Consider the following 8,392-nt stretch of genomic DNA (forward strand, 5'->3'; position numbering starts at 1 on the left):
CCCACGTCCTGGTGCAAGTGCTCAGGTAAGAAATAATATCAATAACACCACTGTTTAGTTGTGCTGTTCCGTAAAGGCAAATGTGAATAAGTTTGGCATAATTATAACTTATTTTTGCGGTTCAGTTCCTGACACAAATGCAGCGCCATCCATTCAAGAAGGAACGGAAAGCAAGACGTAGTACGTAGTCTTATTGTTCAGACGATTTTCAACCCGAGGAACACGGAGTTTGCCGAGGTACAGTTCCGAGGCAATCCTTTCTTTGTAAAATGATGTGTTTCGTGTTTAAAAACAGTCGGAAAAGCAAACAGTTTCTCAAAATGTCAGCGTCAACTCCCGACGGACGTCATGTTCCAAAACATTTTGGAAGATAGCGAGTAGCTTGATACGTTATAGCAGTGTTTATGAACCTTCGCTAGAAATTGTTATGGCGTGGCTATATATATTTGAATCGAAACTGCGCTAGAATTTTTATTGTCTGTCATGAACGAATCTCAGACATATTTCTCCACTTCAGGTGGTCACCAGCAGCGAAGCTCCTCGCAACCAACGCCGGACAAGTAGGTAGTCCTCTTGGTGGTCTTCATATGCTCACAGATCGTGAGGTGGTCGCCAAGTGGCAAGGAAGCACCCATGACCTCCACATGCTATCGCAGAGCTGTATCAGAGACAACTTCGGAGGAGGAACTTCAAACGGGCTCGTCATCGTGGATGGCGATCGGCTACGATGGCCGTGATTGATCGTGCCCTACCGCTGGGTAGACACGCCAGCGGAGTGCGCATACAACCAGGTGCACAGAAAACTGGAAAAAAAAAGTAAGGGTTAGAGGTAAGGGTTGTTTTTGAATTAGTTAGGTACAAGTACTAATCATGCTGTCTACGAATATCTCGGGGCCAACTTTTTTTAAACGGTCTGATCATACTGTGCCTGAAATAATGAGGCCGTAACTAACAAACTTTTTTCAGTACACTTCAAGTATAGTCACTGCTAGATCCTGGCCGGTAGATGACGACAATATACAATTAACTATTTATTAATTCAAGATACCAAGGCTACATGACAACGTGACAGGTTTGTTGGCTGGTGTAGGCCGTTGACTGCATGCTTTGCAATGTTCGCGCGGTGTGGCATGGTCTTCTAGGTTTGGCATCTGTTTCCAGATGGTACCACCACTCAATACACAACACTCCTTACCCCTAAGTGAACTCTTTCTCGAAGAGCTCGAGCCCCGTCTGATCTCTTCTGCCTGGCCACATCCACATCTTGCACTGGGCTCATCACCAACGTTTGCACTGCGCTGCCTGTATCCGGGTGCCCGGGTGGTTCAGGACGAGCAGCTTGCCGTTCTCCATGGCTGATGCTGTATGTTGCAACTCTCAATGCACCGCTCCTACACACCGTGTCGACAGAACGTCGCATGATGATGCCCTCCTGGGTGCGGGTTTTGTAGGAAACTGGACCCGTCATTTCAACCACTGTCTCCAGTATCCATGAAGGGCCACTGCTGTAGCTGCATATGAATACTGGGTCTTCTGTTCGAAACATTCGTGACTTCGGTTGGGCTCCTTCGCTGGAATTTTCATCAGGTCCCTTCCTCATGCTCTCAGTCAGGTCTGGGTGCAGTCGGTCAAGTATCGTCTTCGACCTCCTGTTCATCAGCATATCCACTGGGCTCTTGCCTGTCATCATGCATGGTGTTACATGCTCCTGTAGCAGAAAACTGGTCAGATGCTGCCCTCATGTTCCCTTTTACAATATGCTGTAGCGAATCTTTCGTTGTGTGCACCATGCGCTCTGCTTGTCCGTTAGTTGACGGGTGGAAGGATGCTGACGTGATGTGTCTGATGAGACCGGCTTTCAAGAATGTGCGGAATTCTTCGGAGGTGAACTGAGTCCCGTCATCCGAGACCACGGTGCTGGAGTTGCATTTCATGCGTCTACTGAGGCACGAGGAGGTGCAGGTCGTGACTCTTGGCATGCCATGCACTTGATCACATGCTCTTCTATGCTTCTGTCCATCTTGGGCCACCACACATAGCTGCGAGCCAGAGCCTTCATTTGGTCGATGCCAGGATGTCCGACATGGAGGGCCTCCAGCAACACCTTCCTGCCTTCTGGGGGAATTACGACCCTGTTCCCCCAGAGTATACATCCTTTGTGAACCGGCATCTCATGTTGTCGAATCTTGAATGGCTGGAAATTTGCCTCAAGGCCGCCTGGCAGCTAACCCTTCAGAGCCCAGTTGAGAACCCTTCAAACGGTGTTCTTTGCTGTCATTTGTGCGCCGTCCTTGGCGTGGAGCGGTGAATTGGATGTGTTCTCCAGAAACAAAACTTCTAGAGGAGGTGGCACCACAAACTCTGGAATGGTAAGTGAGAGGCAACTAAATGCATCGGCATGTTGTATGTCCTTCCGAGGTCAATGATCCAAACTGTAGTTATAAGCATTCTGTAGGATCGTCCAACGCAACATTCGTGGAGACAAGGTGTATGGCATTTGCTTTGCAGGTGTGAACAGTCCCAAAGGTGATTTGTGGTGTTATGATCTCGAAGGCAATACGTGTAGTCGTGGAACTTCTTTACGCTTGCCAGCACTGCAAAGGCTTTTTGTTGATTTGAACATAGTTTGGCTTGGTAGATGTCAATGTGCGGGAGTAAAATGCGACGGGGACCTCTTTGTCATCTTCCGGTCGACGGCCAAGTACAGCTTTAATGTATGTCTTATGGCGAGGCATCACAAGTGTGCACAAAGGGCTTTGTTTCATCATAATGGTGCAGCACACTTGCTGAGGACAGCAGCTGCTTGCGTTCGTTGAAAACTTGTTCATGAAGAGGCGTCCACTCCCACCGTGCCTCTTTGTCAAGTAGCTGACGTAGTGGCTCGGCCACTGCCGCCTTTTTCGTAGAAAGATGCAATAGAAGTTTAGCAGTCTTAGGAAAGCCTGTAGCTCCTGTTTGCTTGTTGGTACTGGTGCCTCATGAATCGCCTTCACCTTTTCTTTTGTTGGGTGCACACCCCTCTCGTCAATAAGAAATCCCAGGAACTCGAGCTGCGACACTTCAAAATGGCACTTTTCACTTCTTACCCTGAGTCCAGCATCAGCAAGACGGTGCAGGACTTCCTCGAGGTGGCCTGCCAACTCTTCTTTGGTGTTTGCAGCAATTAGAACGTTATCGAATTATGACACAACCCCGGTGATCCCCTTCAGGAGGTCGTCCATGAAGCTCTGAAAGATCCCAAGAGCAGCATTTACTCCAAACCGTAGCCACTTCACTCGAAATGCTCCTCGATGGGTTGTGATCGTTTGTGCCTCCGCCGCTTCTTCATCAACCACCAGCTGCTGTTAAGCTTCTGCCAAATCCAGTTTTTCAAACAGCCTCCCCCCCCGAGAGTGATGTCAGGAGGTGCTGTACCATGGGGATCAGGTACGGGTGTTGAGCCAGTGCCTTGTTGAAAGTGCACTTGTAGGCGCCGCATATTCTAATGTTTCCAGTTGCCTTCATGGGCGTCACAATCGGGGTCTCCCACTTTGGTTGCATGACCGGCTCGAAAACGCCTTGTTCAATAAAGCAATCAAGTTCAGCGTCAATTTTAAGCGTGAGCGCAAAGCGCATTTGCTAGGGTTTCATGCGGATTGGCATCATTGTAAAGTCAAGGTGCTGCGATACTGGGGGTCCCTCAAACTTCTCAATCTCTTACCCAAAAACGCCATCATACTTTGCAAGCACACCTTCAATAGACAGCCCTGTGACCTTATTTACCCCTAGCAGCCTGATTCCCAAAGGTTTAAACCAGTCCATGCCAAGGAGGGTTCTCCACTGTCCCTGTGTTACTGGCAGTTTCTGGTCTCCTTCGAAACCGCTGTGCTTGACATGGACCTTATACACCCCCTTGATCTGCACCGTATTGCAATGGAAATCTGACTTGCGATTGAAATGGCTCACCCGGTGCAGCATCTTCTTCATGACCTCATTTGTTTGTTCTGGGATGATCGATAACTCTGACCCCTAGTCAACTTCCATCATTGCCGACGTCCGGTGCTTACGTGTCTGCGATGCCTGTGGCGGGACCAGTTGGTTAGTATCGTACATATCATCAGATTGTGTGTTCAAGTTCAGAACGTTCGCCATGGTTTTGGATCCTTTTGTTCCCATGGCCTGCTCTGCGCTCATTGTTTCATGCGACACACACAGTCGATGCGGCCGATTTTTCTGCATAAGTGACTCTGGGCATCCTTAAATTGACAATACTCCCGTGCGTGAGCTCCTCTGCACCCATTGCAAGGCTTTGTTTTCCCGTGGTATACTGTTTCCCTGTCGGTTGCCTAAGCGTGTTTTCTCCTTCCTCTTAGTCCTGATGTATGGCAACGTTGGTTGCCACAGTTGGTTCTCCTCCCCTCACATCGTGGTGCTTTGAGCCGCCGCTTCAGCTGCCAGCACTTCTTCCTGAGCGATCTTGAACGAGAGTTTTTGTTTTTGCGAAAAGTCGAGCTTCAAGAGTTTCATCCCTCAGGTCACACATGAGTAGATCTCACAGTGTTTCCGTGAGATTTGGAAAGTTGCAGTTTTGTGACAACTGCCGTAGTTCCACAATGAATAAGGCCACAGACTTCTCGGGACCCTGATTGGGCCGGTAAAGGCATTCTGGCGTACAATCTCCGACGGTTGACTGAAGGTCTTCGTTTTGGGAGTTGCCAACGCGAGTATACTATAGTGACTGTACTAAGTCAAAAATGGCACCACCGCAAACGCTAAAAAAAAAAAAAAAAAAGCACGTTTTCTGGTTGGGTTGGTGATATCGTTTGCCTCGAGGTGGAAGTTCAATCTTGCCTCGTAGGCGTCCCACTTCTCCGGAAACGCAGGGTTGAATTCTCCTATCTGTCCCAGGGTCGCCATTTCTTGTCGAGGGTACAAGGGGGGTACCCGAACAAAGGGCGATGTTCACAAACCTTCTGCCTCACCTGTACGTTCCGATGTGGGGCCGTAGAGTGCGGCAGTCTCTATGCAATCTTATCCTCATCACCACATGATAGATCCTGGCCAGTAGATGATGACCGGATAACATGAACTATTTATTGACTCAAGATACAAAGGCTACGTAATGAAGACATGATAGGTTCACTGGCTGGCGTTGGCCGTTGACTGCGTGCGTTGCATTTTTTCCGCGGTGTGGCGTAATCTTCTAGGATTGCGGTCCGTGTCCCCGATGGTGCCACCACTCTACACACAACAGTCACCATGAACAGTCTGTTGAAACTGTGGCTATTGCCAGAAACTTTCGAATAGGACACTGAAGTAAAAGTTTTTGTCAGAAAAAATGGGTGATTACAAGCACAGAGACATCAGGACCATTCAGCAGATGGGGAGGGCGACAGTGGTGGGGGGGAAGGGCAAGTTTGCACTCCTCCCCCATACCTTTTCCATTAAATTTCTGACCTGTAGGGGGGGCAGTCTCTCCCCCGCCCCCCTATTTCGTTTCGACGCCACTGTACAAGCAGAATGTGATTACAACCATCATGTCTGTAGTCGACTGTATACTGGTGGTTGAGGCGACGGCCATTTGCAGCGAGAGCTATGGTAAAATGCGCCTGATTCAGCTGTAGCACTTGCTATGTATCGCGGCGATAGTTTCATTGAGTCGCCCCGCAACAGAGTAACCGTCAAAGAAAAGAAAGTCCGAGTGGCAGAGGAGGGCTGCGGCTGCACAGTTGGCAGGCCTCTTCGTGGCGGTGCATTGACAACACTTTTTAACATTTATGTTCACACACTCTTTGCATCAGCCTTGCCTGTTCGTGATAACGGTGCCCTTTGCCTTTATCTTCATGATGTAGTTTCCATGTTTTGAGCGCACCTTCGGGGCCTCCTCGCCGAGTACGGGAAGCATGCCTCGCCGCGAGCTCGGCCAGGCAATGATCAGTCGGCAGTGGCCCCCAAATGCATGCTCGCTGAAACGCTGCCACCGAAACATCGGCCTTTGCGGTCCATGACATATGGATCCTTGCATTGTTTATCAATACTTCACTAACTCATAACTTTACTATGAGTGGCGTCTAGAGCCGCTGGTCAAATAATTGCAGGATTCCAGTTAGGCCTTGAACCGCATATTTAAATTTGTTCTTCCGACACAATAGCCTTTCGCATCAAAACTTTGTCGGTGGCATATTGGAACTTTCTGCTCGTAGCACACTTTACCAACGCCGAAATATCCCGTACAGGCTGGTTGAATGTCGTCATCGTAAGTTTGGCACAGTTTTTCAAGTTCGCATGCCAAAAACCAGGTAGTTTTGTAGAAAATATGGTGCACATCAGTGCATGTCCGGGCAATTTGTGGCATCCTATGCCTTGGTAAGTGCTTCCATGTGGTGGGAAGTCAATCACCAGCATGGTGCGGGGCCCCCGTTTGTTTGCCGTCTGATAAGCAAGTTAGTTGCTTTGTTTTATATGAACCACAGGCAGCCCAAGGAGTTGTGGCTACTTTTCGATACAGTGCAGTCAAACGCACTGAAACGAAACTGTGTGTATGGGCCTTTACGCCGCTGCGCTTCCATTTTGGACCTGCAGTTTGTACTTTCTTTCGTTGTCGTTCCCACTCGGCTTTGACGTCAGTGGATCATAGATGAAGGTTGCTCAAACATAAAAAGGGAGATGAATAGTTGGGTGTTTTGGCTGAATATGCCTTAAGCAACTTCGACAAAGGCAGCAAGAAGGGAGATGATTGTAAGGATTGCAAAGGAAAAAAAAGCTTTGATGCTGACTGCATGCCACGTCGGCGGTGACATCGCTCAGGCCTGTACAAATGCAATGGTGCGCAAGGCAAACATTTTTTTTTTGCGGGTGCGGTCTTTACGCGTGTTTATTACACTAATGACTTTCACTTTTACTTAGCTGAGTGTGTAAAAGTCGTTGCATTTTTTTATGATGCATCATTTCTTTAGTTTTTCATGTTGCTAAATGAAATACATAATGCAGTGGAATTTTTTTGCATACTTGGAACCAAAAAGACATTGAAGAGAACTAACCAAAAAAAAACTGTGTATTGTATTTACAAAGTAAAGCTAAAACGGCAGTGCCTCTTTGCCAAACTGAAGGCCCCTCCTCCCCTTTAAGGGTCTTGTTGTAGGGCCTTCCCAAGTAACATGAAAATTTTTTCTCCTTGTTCAATATAGAAGTTTGCAGCCTTTTTCATCATTTCGGCAGCCTCGCAGGCTGCCCTTGCTGCCCTTGCCTGCTCTTCCGTCGCCTTCAGTTTGGCAAGGAGGCACTGCCGTTCTAACTTTACGTTCTCGTGTTGTTGCTCCATGATGTCCCTATAAAACTGTTTGTCCGCAGCCCGTGTGCTGGCTGCCGAGCCTGCGGGTGGTGCGCTGGGTCTCCAGACCGGTCGTGAACGAGGTGGTCCCTGCCGGCCCAGTGGTGCCGGTCGCCCTTCAGCAGCAGCTGCTGCCTCAGGCGGTCCCCCTGCCACAGGAGGAGGCCCCTCCCGACGTAGCAGCGCAGCTGCTGCACCAGGCTCCACGGGTGCCTCATCCTCGTCCATCGGCCAGTCCGGAGGCTCGTAGTCCTGCGTTTCTTCGGACTCCGGCACCTCGAGGAATGCGACCCCGGGGTCCACTTCAACTTCGTAGTTCAGGACTCTGTCCTCTCCAACCTCCTCGTCAGTAATTGGCTGCACGCTGACTGCTGCTGTCCTGGCCCTAAGGAAAATACACCAGAATGTCAGTCTTGTCACCCTTGTACATAATTTGAAACACTCTTATTTGTATTTCATTCATGCTTTTTGTGTGCATGTGGATCAAGCTCGACTCCTCAGCTCTCGGCCATTGCTGCTATTAGTTGTGAAAGTATGTGGGCTTTAGTAAAGCCAGCCTACAGTGTGCAGGTCAAGCCCGATCTTGACTGTTGCGGCTATTAGTTGTGAAAACAGCTGGCTTCATGGAGATCCAGTGTGCAGTGTTGATGCCGGCCAGATATTTCTGGTTGCTTGTCCCTACAATTCTGTTTTATGTCAAAGACTACCATGTTGAGCAACAGATCTGCTCAGGGTGATTCCAAATTTAGTGGTAGTGTCTACTGGTCGGTGCTTAATAAATTGTACTCACTGTACACCATATTTGAACTGACTGCTCAGGATTACTTCTGATTTCTTTTATTTATCAATACTGTTCACCCTTTCAGGGTGGTTTTATTTCAGAAAAGACATTCCTCATGGTATGCAATGTGCATGTTGGAAGTGTTGCAAGAGCTTGACGTCAGCATATGCTCAGCAGCAGCGAACTCAGCTGTGACAGTGAATGCTACCCACGAAATGAGCGAGATTTCAGAGCACTAATCTCGCACAAATATGTTTATGCAACAGACTGTCTCAGCTTTGTGCCTTCATTCATTTGACTTG

General features: G+C 48.6%; 1 long non-coding RNA gene across 1 annotated transcript; it reads left to right on the forward strand.

Moving 5' to 3' along the window:
* The first annotated feature begins 590 nt into the window (after positions 1-590).
* Positions 591-7,363, forward strand: LOC115310688. The gene is made up of 3 exons (XR_005714756.1): positions 591-816; positions 2,920-2,921; positions 7,330-7,363. It is a non-coding gene; the product is annotated as an uncharacterized LOC115310688 (long non-coding RNA).
* The last annotated feature ends 1,029 nt before the right edge of the window (positions 7,364-8,392 follow it).

The sequence above is a fragment of the Ixodes scapularis genome, unplaced genomic scaffold, assembly GCF_016920785.2.
Source record: "Ixodes scapularis isolate PalLabHiFi unplaced genomic scaffold, ASM1692078v2 PGA_scaffold7__128_contigs__length_106722199, whole genome shotgun sequence".
NCBI classification, from domain to species: Eukaryota; Metazoa; Arthropoda; class Arachnida; order Ixodida; family Ixodidae; genus Ixodes; species Ixodes scapularis.